The sequence below is a fragment of the Labrus bergylta genome, chromosome 8 (genome assembly GCF_963930695.1).
Source record: "Labrus bergylta chromosome 8, fLabBer1.1, whole genome shotgun sequence".
NCBI classification, from domain to species: Eukaryota; Metazoa; Chordata; class Actinopteri; order Labriformes; family Labridae; genus Labrus; species Labrus bergylta.
Genome location: NC_089202.1, coordinates 21,795,856 through 21,810,950, shown reverse-complemented (window position 1 = coordinate 21,810,950; position 15,095 = coordinate 21,795,856). Strand labels below are relative to the sequence as shown.

Sequence of the window (15,095 nt, the reverse complement as noted above, 5' to 3'; positions counted from 1 at the left end):
CAACAAAAAACAACTCCAATACAAGAAACCCTTTAACCTTTTCTTTGAGTCACACACCCCTAAAAACACCACTGCTGTACTCAAATTGGTGTGTGTGTGTGTGTGTGTGTGTGTGTGTGTATTGACTTTGTGACACATCATTATCCTGCTTTCTTTCTACTTCTCTCCATCGCTCTCTCAAACTAACTATTGATTCTTATTTCTGTCCTCCCATCTTTCTTCAGTGCTTCACTCCCTAAACAACACCCTCCTCCTCGCTCTCTCTAACTCTGGTATTTCCCAGTCAAGCCCCCCTCTCCTCCTCCTCCTCCTCCTCCCTTCGCTCTTCCTCTCCCCTCCCCTCCCCTCCCCTCAGTTCTCCCCTCCTCCTCCTCCTCCTCCTGCTCCTCCTGCTCTCTCCCCTCAGATGGATTCTTCAGTCAGCCGAGTGGAACTGGTGCGGCTGCTGGAGAGATAGGCAGAGAGGCGGAGAGGGCTGTGCTGAGCAGACGCTGGGTCGGCGCGCGCTCAGTTTGCTTCAGACAATCAAGAGAACGACACACACTCAAGAGAGAAAGAGAGAGAACAACACACAGGAAGATAGAGAGAGAGAGAGAGAGAAAAGAGAAGGAGAGACAGGGGAGGGAGGTAAATATGTGACAGGATGTGGTTTCCCTGAGCTTGCAGAACATCGTTACACAGGCATACTTTGAGCATGACCTAAACACGGCGAGCTTACAAGTGTGTTTGAGCTCCGCGAGGTGGTGAAGTGGAGAAGACGAAGCAAACCGCTGGAGCTGCTGCTGCTGCTGCTGACAGTTGCTCTGGTTTCTCTGTTGCCTGCCTGCCTGCCTGCCTGCCTGCCTGCCTGCTGGAGGATTGTGTTTCCTTTAATCCAGGCAGCTCCAAAGGCAACCTCAGCCAGCTTGTCGGACGGGATCTGAACCTCCATCCTCTTTCCGCGCTCGTTTCCTTCCAAGTAGAATGTGTTTCTCTGCTGGACGCTCTGGTCCAGTTGCTGCCAAGCGGTGAACTTTTCAACAATTTTTGGGAAACAGGTAAGTTTGCTTTTCTGTTTCCGTAGATGCTTCTCAACGTGTGCATACGCTCTTACTTCTTCATACCAGATGTGTTACTGTCCTCGAGTCTGATTCTCTGTAAACTTGGACTGCACGGTGGCAACTGTTCACCACAGAGAGTTGATTTATCAGAAGATGCCGCAAGCCACAAGTTTGGCTTCTGAGTACAGTATTTAACAAGAAGCTCCAAATCCATGCTCTACCACACACTTACACACGCACATGTTCCTACACTTACACACACACACACACACACACACACACACACACATCGGCTATTCATCATGCACATCAATAGGTCTGCTTGTTTAGAAGTCACATGCGCCACGGATGGTACAAAACAGGACAGAGAATGCCAAAAATGTCTACCTGGATCCAATGACAGAACGAACCCTGACTGTTATTGAAGATGTGCACAACATACAGTAACACATCACTCCCGCTCCTGGGAAAAGACACAGGGGAGTGTGTGATTTGTGAGCTACTGTTCTCTACTGGATGAAGGGTAAAAGTATAGGTTAGCATGCGAGCTGAGATGTCCGTGTCTGTCTCTGCAAGTTTACATGCATGCAATATGTTCTCTGGTTTGTCTAAGCATGCGTGAGTGTAGGAGGGGAGGAGGTTTAAAGTGAAAAACAAGTTGAGAGATGGCAGGAGGTGAAGGAAGGGTGGAGGGGGGGGGGATGTCAAGGAAGAGGAAGACAGGGGCATGAGAGAGAGGAAGAGATAGGGTGTGTGTGTGTGTGTGTGTGTGTGTGTGTGTGTAGGAGAGAGAGAAAGTGAGTGAGAGAGCGCCGTCTGACCGAGCTGCTGTTAATTAGTTCCAGCTGGTGAGTTGTGGAGCATCGGGCTGCGTTAACTCTATACAGTGTTTGGTGGGTCAGGAGTTCTCTCTGTCTCACACACACACACACGCACACACACATACGCACACACACGCACACACAAACTCAGACAAGCATGGAAAACATTAACTGATAAATACAGGAACATTAAAAAACAATCACCCAAAAGGCGTGCAGCATATGGACAGCGCCACAAACACAAACAGTGAAACACGATATACACACAAACTCATGCACACAGATGCACACAAAGATAAAAGCACACACACACACACACACACACACACACACACAAATATGAAATGATACACAACATAGAAGATTAAGCACACATGTATATTCATGAATATATGAAACAGGACAACTGATGCAAAATGCAAAACATGCAACACACAAATAAATAAAAAAAACACACACACACACACACACACACACGCTCGCAGATTGTTTGCACACTATTCTCAGAAACACACACATGCGCATAGAAAAAAATGCCATGTGCTCTGTGTCAAGTGTGTACATCAAAGGGTAAATTATTCCTGCAACATCCAGCGAGCATGTGAGCATGCATACATGCTGCACATGACGTGAGCCCTTCAACACAGGACACACGCAAAACACACACCTTACCCACACACACACACACACACACACACACACACACACACACACACACACACACAGAAAACACTTCTACATAAGAACCCCACATGCGGCATCATACACTGACCGCTCTGCTGATAGAAATATGGAAGTGATTGTGGTTTGGGCTTTGCCGTGCTGTAATGTCCCTTCAGAAAGTGAGTTGTTATGCAGGTCAAAAGGTAAAGAGACCGTTAGCTTAAAGGGTTAATTCCCAAATACATATATTTGTATTCTCATTTGTGGTCATATGCAGTCATCTAGATTGTTTTTTCTGTCCAGGTTTCTCTGTGATTTCCGCCTCCAAGCCATATAAAGAGTGATATTCTATTATGAATCATGAAGAACAGTATTAAGAAATCATTAAGGCTAATATGCATTCTTTAATATGTGTTTGTATCAAACCTGTATTGAGGAATATCATCGCACATTGTATATTTTACTCATATTGTGCAGGCCTAGAAGCTGTGATATATCAAGTTAATGCATAAACCCAACTATGCAAGTGATAAAACAATTCTAGTGTTGCACGATTCGTGCATCCAGTGGTGATTCTAGCATCTGCTGGGGCCCTAGATAAAGAATCACAGGGGGGGGGCCTCCGATCAGCATTCATCACCATTATGTCATAAAGAATCTGACACCAACAAATGAGAGTGAAATGTGAACTTTATTTTTAAAATACAGATATAAAGGTCAATAAAACCCTTGATTTTCCTCCGCTGACTTTCATCGACAAATGTCAACGAAGAAATAATGCATGCAACACTTGACAGCGCAGCAAGAGTGAGGGCTGCCATATGGGGCCACCTGAGGGAAGTTTCCTACTATTATTGCAAACTTTGCACATTTTGAGACTCTGCTGTGGTTGATACTTTGTCAGAGAAGGGGGGCCCCCCTACTGGCCTGGGGCCCCAAGCAGATGCCTATGAGCAGTGCCCCTGCCTGTATCACATATGCAAGTGGAAGTTTCTAATTTTAAGCCCCATATCCTAAAGTTGTATTACAAGTGGTCCGATTGTCCTCCATTCTAAATCAATCAATCAATCAAGTTGTTTGAACGTCTTGTCTTGTGGACAGTTGACAAGTTGGCTGATCTGTCCCATGATACAAAGTCATTTGGGTATTATTTTGCCAATGACAGACATAACATGTTTATCGCTGCCATGGAAACACCGGATGTTACGTCAAAGACCGCTGCCTAAGGAAGCGCGAGCTGCTACTGAAAGTTGCCGTACTGTTGCTGTTTGTACTGCTGTGATAAAAAAAATATCATGTAAATTATACTCAGATATATTAGCTCGTCAGTAAACATATTCTCTTTCGTCTCGTTGGTCGTTTTCATCGGGGGTGGGGGGTAGAAGAGAGAATCACTCTTTTGTTATTGTTTTGATTGAGAGCCTCCTGGTGGAGGAATTTACACTGTGCCTTTAAACAGTCTATGATCCACACACTATCTTTTGTAACTCGTCGGTGCCTCCAGGTGATTCAATGAGAAAACTTTTATTTCTGACATCTGGATCTGTTTCTAACAATTGATGGTCAAAAGTTACATTTTTCAGTTACAGTTTTTCTCTAGTCGACCTTTTACCTTGTAACATAGTCTTGTCAAGAATGTTTTAGAGAATAGTTTGAGAGTCTATCTTAAAACAATTCCCACAGTCATATATGCAATCAATCCTTCTGTCTGCACTGGCAGTGATCTCTTCCTAAAATAACGTAAGAAAATCCAAACTCCTTGTTTGAGTGAAAATATATTCAGTTCTTACTCAGAACAAGGAGTCTTTCAGCTGAATAGATAATGTGAGGCTTCAGCAGGCTGGGTTCAAGTGGGTATCCTCCAAAGTTAGTCTCTCTTTTTTTCTTTTACAAGAAATTCTTTTTGTTTTCTTGACACTGCTTCAGGGCTGAGCGACAGTGCAGAAACTCTAACAGTGAAAAAGAATTTTGCGCTATAAAGACGGTAACTTTGACAGATACCCCATTTGATTGGGGTTACACAGACTGCTGCACTTTTTCAGCTCTCACTTAAAAAGGCAGGAGAGGAAACACATCGGGGCATGTAAGAAGAGGAGGAGTGATTCAAGTGAACTCTTTCAAAACATCTAAAACATATGAGTATGTTTAGTATTCATTTACTTAAGACTTGAAATATGTGAACCTATCTTTTGTTTCTGGAACTTTAACACACACCAGCAGACTTGATCTATTGTTGTTAAGATTGTTGTGTATTTATAGTTGCAAATGACTGATCAACCTTCTGTGATGGCTTATTAGAGGGTGAAAAACGATCGACTCGTTATTAATGACTTTATTAGCATTTGTTTTGCAGGATTGATGTTCTTGTTGAATGTTAGATCCATTAACCTTTATTAATGGCATGCCTTTTTTTTTATGACTGCAGATTTATGAGCCTTTGTTTATGACTTACTAGCATCCAAGGAGGATATCTCGAACCTTGAGGACATAAAACAAACTCCATGCTCAAAACCACAACAGCAGGGGTCTCTGACACATCGCTGGAGAGCTACAGGTAGCTCTGGGACGGGTTTTCAGTACATCGCCAAGAGGTTCACAGACTATGTACAAAAAAAATCAGACGTTAATAAATGCACCGTAAAAGCCTCTTTGCTCTATGTTTCAATTAAATTCTCAGATGTCCATGCCCCTGCAATACAAGTTAATAGGGTAGACCCTATCAGCTGTCAAGTTTGGACCAATCACAGCAAGGTAACATTGACCTCCATCGACATGTCGCATCAGTTATGTTGTATGGTAGATGAGCTGAAGTGAAGAGTCGGCACTGTTAGAAAGGAACAAAGAAAATCAGTCATCTGTAGCAGTTTGTAAGCCTGTAAAAACTTCAACTAATGTCTGCCACGAGGTACCAATCTGATGAACCAATCAGACGCCTCCCTGTCTCCCTGCTCGCTCTCTACCTCTTGCGTGCTCTAGCTCACACTCAAAGCGTCACAGATGACAGAGTTTATACTGTGAGTTTACTTACCGCTGAATGAGACATGAGACGACGTAGTTTCTACACAATGCAAGAGATGAGCTGAGGTCGGCGGCGCTCTTGCATGTAAGTGAGGGGGCGTGGCTTTTGAGGGAACACAGAGGGGAGGGGGCGGGTGCAGACGGAGCACTGAGGGAATGTTACTTTCAAAATCATGCTAGTTTTCCCTGCCTTTCAAAGACTATTTTCCCTTATAGTAAATGCAAAAGTAACGGCCATGGTGTTTCAGATGTTTTTCTCGTTTGCTCCCTGTATCCTCACTCTCAGCCGTCAGTTTGTGTATTTTTCTCTGTTGATTTTCTTTCGCTCCAGTCTTTTAGCAAACATGTATTTTAATCAACTTATGTTTGCTATCTGATCCGGGCACAGTCAATCCCCCCGTGTGGTGTGAAATTTGATTAAGGTAATTGGCAAGCGCTGGCGTGTGTAAACCATAGTGTGTACTCGTCTCCTCTCAGTATGTATATAGACAAACAGCCTGCAGACAGACACAACAAAACGCCGGATCATTCTATACTCATAATCATTTAAGGGGTACATCTAATTGAAAGCAGTTATTTTTGAACCATCTTGATTTCATTCTTTTCTCATTTCATGCTGCGCTTCTTAATCCCAGAGAAAAACTAACAAGATGCAGATTTGGGACATGATGAAATATAAACATAGGAGGGGATTGATGCCAAAAAAAAAAAAAGTTGCCAGGAGGTGACTTCTCCTACAAAAAAAAGGTTGACTGAGTCGCCTGTTTTTTTTAATTTTATATAAAACTTAGTTATTTGTTGTTGTTTGGTAAATTTCTGACAGAAGCCTGGTTTCATTTGTTGCATAGAAATCAGATTTGGCACCCTCTTTGGCAGTAATATAAACTCCGGGCAGTAAACACGCCTGAATGACACACTGCTTGATAAGGTGCGAGTTTTGCAGTTCGCATGACAGGGTGTCATCTGGATTGCAGCCTCTGCAGCGAGTCTCTCATCCTTTCCCTCTGAAATGCTCGCTTACAAGATCTCGGGCAAAGATGATTTTTTTTTTTTTTTCCCCCTTCTCTCCCCCTGCCAGGTGACAGTGATCGTGCTTTTGAAGATACTAAGTTATTCAAGCCTCTGGCGTTGCCCTAGACCTGAGACGCATATTAGGATGAATCCTCCAGGCAAGACAGGAAACAAAAGAGCCAGTATCCGAGTGTTCAGACATTCGTGTTGAAGCTTAGCTCGAAAAAAGGAAAGAATGCGCCTTGATTTTTCTATGAGGCAAATTGACTCCTGTTGTAATGGGTGGTCTGGAAAATTGCAGCCATATTGATTGGGTAATGTTCAACACGGACATGTCGATAGGGTGTCTGAAAACCTAAGAACTCGGCCTCGGCTGGCTTTAATAAAGAATGACCCGCCTGGAGCGAGTTCACAGAAAGCAATGAGTCACTCACGGGAAATCTCTTCAAACTCCTCTGTGTTTAAGAGAAAGAAAAGCAAAAGAGGGCAACATTTTTTTCTACTCTATTTTTAACTACTTCTCTCTCTCTCTCTGTTGCATTGAAATGACAAAACAAATTCCCCTTTCAGCGGCGTTTCTTTGGCTGCAGCCTGAAAACAACCAACGTAGTGTTTGTGCAGGTTTTGGATTGAATTCATGTTTAAATGCTTTATACTTATGAGAACTGTGCAAATCCCAGCGTGGACAGATTATGCATTACAAAACATACTCAGGACGATCAGAGACGTGTGGAGCAGAGAGGAGGTGGACAGGAGGACAGGAGTGTTTGCTCCTTCACATGGAGGAGAGAAAAGAGGAAGAGGGAGAGGAGGAGGAGGAGAGAGAGAGAGAGAGAGTCTGTGATGAAGAGGGTGAGAGCTTATAGAGAAAAGAGAGAATCTGACAATGAAAGAGAGGTTTAGAAAGATTGGTGCCTATTATTCTCCGGAGAAGGGAATAGTCATAGAGGGGTTGGTTCCCATGGCAATAGCTCCCTCAATGTGTGTGTGAGTGCGTCTGTGTGTGTGTGTGTGTGTGTGTGTGTGTGTGTGTGTGTTGACGGCGTGCATTCAGGTCCTTGAGACTGTACGGAGACGAGGTTGACCGAGGCCATGGCGAAAAAAACCACGCAGCCAACCAGAGCGCTGAAATGACGGAGGATCTCAGACAGACACCATTGTTTACTCTGCCTCACTCATAACCTCTCGTCTTCCATATTTTGTGCTCCTCCCGCAGGCTCGCCATTATGCACCGTCCTTGGGCATTCAAAGCAAACATAGCAAAATTCATTGAGTTGAAAAAGCAATTCCACCTTCGGCACCCGTGGCCCGCTCTCAGGGAGGGAGCGAGAGTTTAGACGCGCAGACGGAGGTCTCTAAATGTATTGCACATTCGCTCACAGTACTTTGAGCTTCTTTTGTTTATGTAACTGTTTTCTCGACATTTTGTTTCTTAAATTAAAAGTTTTATGAATTTTTGTTGAACTTGAATTCACACCTCATTGACGGTGATGCATTTTCCCCTTGGTGTCGAACAATGGTGATGAAGTTCTGCGTGTTTGTTCATGCACTTGTTGTACGATATTTTACGGAGAGTTATGCACTGTCTTTAGTGTTTTATTCCATGAATGCTCAACAAAATCTTTTCTCTACATATTTTATACAAACCCGCAAAATACCACCTGTTTCGATGCACACTGTTGCTTCTATTTTGTAATAATCGTTCCTGCATGTTTCAAGATAGCCTCCAAATTATTTTTTTTACATTTTATTTGAGAGAGATGGATCAAATATACATGCTAGACAAACTGAAAACACCAATCCAATGCAAGTGTATAGCGGATGCTAATTTGCAACACCTGTCCCTCGAAGGGCTTTTGTGTAAAGATAAGATTAAAACTGTTTTCCGTCTAACATATGGTCGATGTAAAGTGACCTACAGTAAAGTCCCAATGTGTTTAGAGAGGTTCGGCACAAGCGTCAACCTTCAGTGTTGAAAATAAAGCCAATGCAGAAGTGCAAAAAGATGCAGTACCTTGAATAGCCTCTAGAGGGTGGCTCCAAAACCCAAGGAATCATCCTTAGTGTCTGTTTTAAAATGACCATTTTGACATTGGAAATAAACATGTTTATGACCAGTGATGTGCAAGTTCACTCTGAAAATAAGTGAGGTCAAAGTCCGTCCTTTTTTTTGGCATCAAACGTGGCTCAGTTGGAGTCGGTCGTCCCTTAACAGTAAGGTCAGTGGCTCGATCCTCAGCTCCTGCAGCAACATGTCAGAGTTGAGAATGAGTTACTTCTGAAGGTCACTTTAAAAGCTCAAGCTCAAGTCCATTTACCCATTTTTATTTTGGCTGTACTGAGCTTCTTTTTCAGAAGAGCCTCTTAATCTTCCATCCCTTCTTGTAGTCATCATTCACTCCCAGATATTTATTGATTCTCTACAGGAAAGGGCGACGAGGTGCGGGTTAAACCCTAAACTTTAATTAATAAACGTCGATTAAATTCATCACTTGACACGTGACAGTAATCACTCGTCACTTAACAGGCAGCTTGACTTCACATACAGAGGGGAGCTTTGCAACTGACTTCATTCACTAAATGACTGTCCAGGAAACACATTCAGAATGAAAGCGTTGTGTGAAAACGCAGTGACTGTGGGTTTAAGTCTGACCTCGGCCCTTGGTTGCACGTCATCCCGCCCTCCTTCCAACATTTCCTGTCTCTCTTCAGCTGTCTTATCCGATAAAGGCCCAAAATACAACTTCAAAAAAGCAAATATAGATCAGGCTTTTACTTCAATAATCAAACCAGAAGTGCTACCATATTTCACATTTCAGGCCCGGGATATTCTACAGATGTAACCACTGTATGTCTGATGCATGCCAGGCGCCGTAAAGCCCACTTTGGCACACGCTGCTCTGCAACACTGTGAGCGGCCATTTTTTTAATTTTTATACAGTACTCAAAGCCCTTCATAGTCCCCAATCCGCTAGCCAAAGAGCCCTTTATTAGTATTTTATTAAGTCTCTAGACTTGCTATATTCTGGTCACCCATAGCAACCATATTGTTAGGGTTACATTGCTGCAGATGGGTGCAAATTGAGTCTTCATGAAGAGATTTTGGCGCCTTTTGTGTCAAATGGCTCCTCTAGAAGTTAGATGTTTGCTCCATTGTGGGAGACTGACAGATGCACTCAGCTCAGGTTCACTACAGTTAATGGATTCTATCAGCGACCCAGTTTCATTATGAAAATATGTGTGAGCGCTTCCATTGAAGCTTTTCAAGCCACTCATGCAACCCCTCTTCTCTGCCCGCTGTCAATGTTTGCCTGCTATCTTTTGAAAAGTGATATTTTCACCAAAATGTGTCAGAATTTTTGCTGAAGACATAGTTTGTGTTTACTGCCCTCTAGCTAGGCGAGCTTTTTGTGTGTAACTCTCAGAAGATTTGTAAGCATGTTTAAAAAAAAAAAAAGAAAGAAAGAAAGCAAACAACTCGCTGTGCAGGTGAGCGTGAGTGTGTATTCAGCCTCATGGGACCGACCAACTCTTTGACGCCTACAGGCAGGCTGTTTCAGACTCAGGTTTCTGGTGGTTTACATCATTAAATCAGTTTGAATGAAAGGTTTCTGTAAAGGTTATGTACATATTGCTGCGTACTGCAGGTCCCTGTCAAGGAAAGGCAAGTTTATTTCTACCGCACATTTTAGCGACACAGCAGTTCAAAGGGCTTCACGCAAGACATCAAAAGCATCACTAAAACACCATTAACAATCACAGAGACGCTTAGAATAAAGAGATACGACATTAAAGGTACAGTCAGTGGAAATGTTTTAGCAGCTTGTAAGAAAAAACATTCAAACTCGGCCCCTCCTCCTGGGCTCCTCCTGCCTGTCCAACAGGAAGCAGGCCAACTCTGCATCAATGGGTAGGGTAAAATCCAGTCAGAGGACACGGTCTCTCCAGACTCAGTCACCACCACACATGTATGGAGGCACATTACTTTTTTTTTTTTTTTTTTTCATGAGGAAAAAGCTGATTTTTTCATTAGGAAAAAGCTAATGACTCTATTTCCAAGCAAAAAAAAAAAGACATGAAAGAAAATATAGGATACGTCAGAAAACACATGAGATTGATTAAAGAAGGCAATAAATACAAATCATAAATATCCCTCCATCCATCCATTATCTTTAGTGCTTGTCCCGTTTGGAGCAGTCAGTGTTTTTCAGTCTGTATGTGGCTGTATTAAGAGGAGAGGTCATGATGTAAACATCCTGCCTCAGAGTCCATTGTTTTTCTTCTCTCTCTTTGTTTGATGTTTTTTTTTTTTTTTTCCCATCCTCTCTGCCCCAGTAAGACGAAGTGTAAAGGACAGAAGGAGGGAAGGAAGGAAGGAAGAAAAGGAAGAGTAGGTGATTTCCAGAGTGAGCGTGTAATCATTCTCAGAGAGTGACGCTGAAGGGTTTATTTTATTGGACACAGCACCAGTGGAAACATTGGCTGTTCTTTACTTTTAGGAAAAGGTGCTTCTTTAGAAGAAGAAAATGATATAAGCATTTTCTTCTTTGCCTGCTTTGGTGGTTAAGTTCCGGTTAAAGGTATGCTACCGGTGCTGTCACAATCGTTACTAACTCTGGATTCCTTCAGTCAAGTTGAGTGATATTCATTTAAATTGGTGTGAAGAAATTCTGATGTGGTTTGTGTTTGGTGTTAAAGCATTGCAAACAGACTGCAGCACATTAGGAAACCAGACATGTTTATAAGAGGTAACTATGGAAACACCTACTACATGCATTGGCCTATTATTTTCCAGGATGGTACTTTGACTGTTGGCAGGAAACACAATGTGAAATGTAATCTCCTGTTTTCAAACTATATTAACCTTAAACATATTACCCCTTTTGTGTTTGTCCCACTATGTGTCTGAACCTCGGGTTGCTGTTGTTGGTCGTTGGGGGAGGGCGGGGGGGGGGGGGGGAGCTTGGATCTTGATTGTTACACAGGCACATTTTTATAACAATATTTTAGAGGAAGTCAAAGCCTGATACAGACCCAATCCATCACAGGTATCAGATTCCAAAGACAATCCTTGGTGCAGAGTGACGTTCGGTTTTAGTTAGTGAAGAAGTACCTCCAAAAGTTTGTGTTGCAGCAACTATTCCATGGAGAAGCGAACACAGAGAACACAGAGAACACAGAAAAGATCAGTTTTCTGCAGAGTCAGTGGACTCAAGTTCTTAAGAGGCCATGATGACTTCATTAAACCTTAAATGACACACCTGTCTTTATTGATATCTACAAATGATATCATAATAATTTGAGATATCACCAATGTCAAGTTCATTCTAGTGGCACTCTTAAAGTATGTAACGTTATATATGTCATGCAGCATTTCACAATGAAAGCGCCCAGGGTCGAGACACTCATTATTCAATAAGCTCTCTAAAGTACTGGAGGCGGCGTGCTCTGTCGTTTTGCGATCCTCCTTACCATGTCAGAGCAGGGTTTGGACGTTTACAGGAAATTCATTTTCCACAAGTGAAAGATTTCAATTGTTTTTCAAATTAACATCGAGTTAAAAACAAATAAAAAAACGGGGCGCTTGTGGCGCATTGGTTAGTGCACATGCCCCATGTATGGAGGCTGTAGACCTCCAAGCGGGCGGCCCAGGCTCGAATCTGACCTGTGGCTCCTTTCCCGCGTGTCATTCCCCTCTCTCTCTGCCTGATTTCTGACTCTATCCACTGTCCCATCTCCACAATAAAGGCACAAAACGCCCCCCAAAAAACAGAAGAAAAATAATTTACGCAGATGATGAATTTTGAGCAGATTAAGGGTGTTTTCACTTTAGGCACGATTGTGTCCTACCGTGCCCGAACACGAGTGCACACTGGTCAAATGACCCGGACTTTGGGGTCAAGCGTACTTGGATCAGGGCTCGGGTCTCTCATGTGAATCCACCCTAATAGACGTGTGTAACTAGCGCCTTTACTGTGAGCATGGACATGTGCATATGAATGCGTATATTTCACCAATGTAAGAAAAGTATGTGAAATATTTCAGTCTGACAAACAGAATCTCTGAACGGCTGACATGATGACCACATCGTGAAGGTCTGCGTTCCTCGAGTGCTCTACAATTAAGAATATTTAGCGTTTACACAATAAAAGCACATGACAGTAAATTAAGTGTTCAAAAAGCCACCAGCAGACAACTTCTGTGGTGATGAAAGTTTGTTATGAAAACATCCCAGAATACAAACACCAACATGATATAGGCTATTATAATAGGGAGATAAGCAGCTGTTCTCAGAGCTGTGTCGGGGAGCTGATCTAATTAGTGCCGCTTGTAAATCGTGGTCAGACTGCTGGAGTAGAAAGTCTCTCCCTTCTTACAGCTCTGTGAGTCCCTCAGGCTGAACATTACGGATACAAAAGTGGTCAGATGTTTGCTTAAATGATGATTTGAACTGATCACAAGCAGCTGAAGTCGATCTGCACGACATGACAAATGGCTCGCTTTCGGAAAAGACAAAGAAGTTAGAAGACGTACGAAAGGGGCAAAATAACTCATGCAGTGGATCCATTTCAACCCGAACACCTTCCCTGTTGTGAAGCAGTTTGTTGTTTATTCTTTTTGTGTGTGTGATAGGGGCAGAGCATGTTGATGAAGATCAGGATACAAATCTGAAATGTAACTAGTTTAAATCTGTCCAGCTAAGACAGGTCACAAATTGTGTGTTTTTTTTTTTTTTTTTAAAGATTTATTTTTGGGCTTTTGTGCCTTTAATGGAGAGACAGGACAGTGGACAGAGACGGAAATCAGGGAGAGAGAGAGAGAGAGAGAGAGTGGGGAATGACATGCGGGAAAGGAGCCACAGGCCAGATTCGAACCTGGGCCACCCACGTTGAGGACTACAGCCTCCATACATGGAACGCACGCACTAACCACTGCGCCACCAGCGCCCCACAACTTGTGTTTTCATTCATTCACAAAACTTGCGCCTAACATTTTTTGGGGTGCGCTGCATGTGTGAGCCAGCTTTCACTCAGACTTTAGTCAGAATTCTTCCTGCCAGGGGGGCACAGGTAGCCCTGTGGTTAGTGTGTGCGCTCCATGTATGGAGGCTGTAGTCCTCCCAGCAGGCGGCCCGGGTTTGAATCCTACCTGTGGCTTCTTTCCTGCATTTCATTTCCCACTCTCTCTCTCTCTCTCTCTCTCTCTCTCTCTCTCTCTCTCGCCCCGATTTCTGATTGTATCCACTGTCTTATCTCTAAAATAAAGACATTTAAAAGCCCACAAATAAGCATCTTTTTCATGAAGATATCGGTTTATAGAGGCAAATAAATTATTGTCAGAATGCTGTCGATGGAGCTGGTATGCCATTAACATCAGTAATATTCTGCAGTTTCTCCTGCTGATACCCGATTGGTCAATCCACCTCTGACTAAAAATGTACATCCAGAACACTTCTCATGCTGAAAACACAGACCCACAAAATCTTTATCGAATCTGTAAATTAAGATTCTATATTGATTTAAAGGCAAAAAAATGTCATTTTAGCATCTTGGATTTCTACAGCATCTTTGATATTAAGAATTAAATTCATATCTGACCTCATGAGACCCCCCGCCACCCTTCCTATTGACAAGGAAATCTTCTCGCTCTGAGCGACATGTGTGTATTAAAAACTCGAGAAACTTTTAGGGCCGGTGCTTTAAATTTTCAGCATCTTGTGAGCTATAGAAAGAATCATTAAAAAGACAATACAAATATACAAGAAAAAACACTTAATCACTTAATACTTTGTTTCTGACCAGTTTTTTTTTGTTTTAAACGAGCGATAACATATTCCTCAGACGGGGCTGTGACAGACTGTGACATTACGGGGCTGCATGTCACAGACGCACAGTGAACATGAGTCATTTAAAGCATTTACATCAACTGTCAGTGCTGCTGTTCTTCCTGTGAGGTCGGTCTCCTCCTCTCATTTTCATCATGATGGCTGCTCTCTAACCACTCTGCCTCAGAGAGCCCTTTAGGCTACTGCTCCAATAAACTATGGATGATAGCACCGGACCAGCAGTACCCACCACAACACACAGCGCAGCGCTCCACTCCACTCGTCAGATTAAGAAGATCAAAAGTCAGAAAAAGAGGGGCAGGGAGAGAGAGAGTGAGGGAGAGAGAGAGCAGGCTTTAAAGGGAGACTACATGGAGGAGAACACAAGAACACAGTGTCCTAATTAATGTCTTCCTACATTAATCCACTGTGAAACTTCCCATGCTGCTGGGTTTGATCTCAGCATCGCTGCTATCAAAGCCAGCGAACGCAGGCTTGTAATACAGAGAAGATCTCTCAGACAGCATTAAGGATAATTATTCACTGAAGTTTCTTCTAGTTCCCAACGCTGTGATGTCTTAAAGTACAGGTGGGATTTTTGTACCTCGCTTTCTTCATTGATGCTCGGCTAGAAACCTCATAGTCATTACAAGAAGCACAGGGCGAATTTAAATCTCTCCAGCTCAGGATTTTTATGGGACGACCGTCGATGAAATG

The 15,095-nt window shown here is 42.9% G+C and overlaps 1 protein-coding gene across 1 annotated transcript in view; it reads left to right on the top strand.

Annotated features, from left to right (window-relative positions):
• The first annotated feature begins 408 nt into the window (after positions 1–408).
• The window catches only part of LOC109988824 (raftlin), a 134,589-nt gene continuing 119,902 nt past the window's right edge, over positions 409–15,095 (top strand). The window contains exon 1 of the mRNA XM_020640407.3: positions 409–1,037. The gene's annotated coding sequence lies outside the window, so the exon portion shown is untranslated. The remainder of the gene's footprint in view (positions 1,038–15,095) is intronic.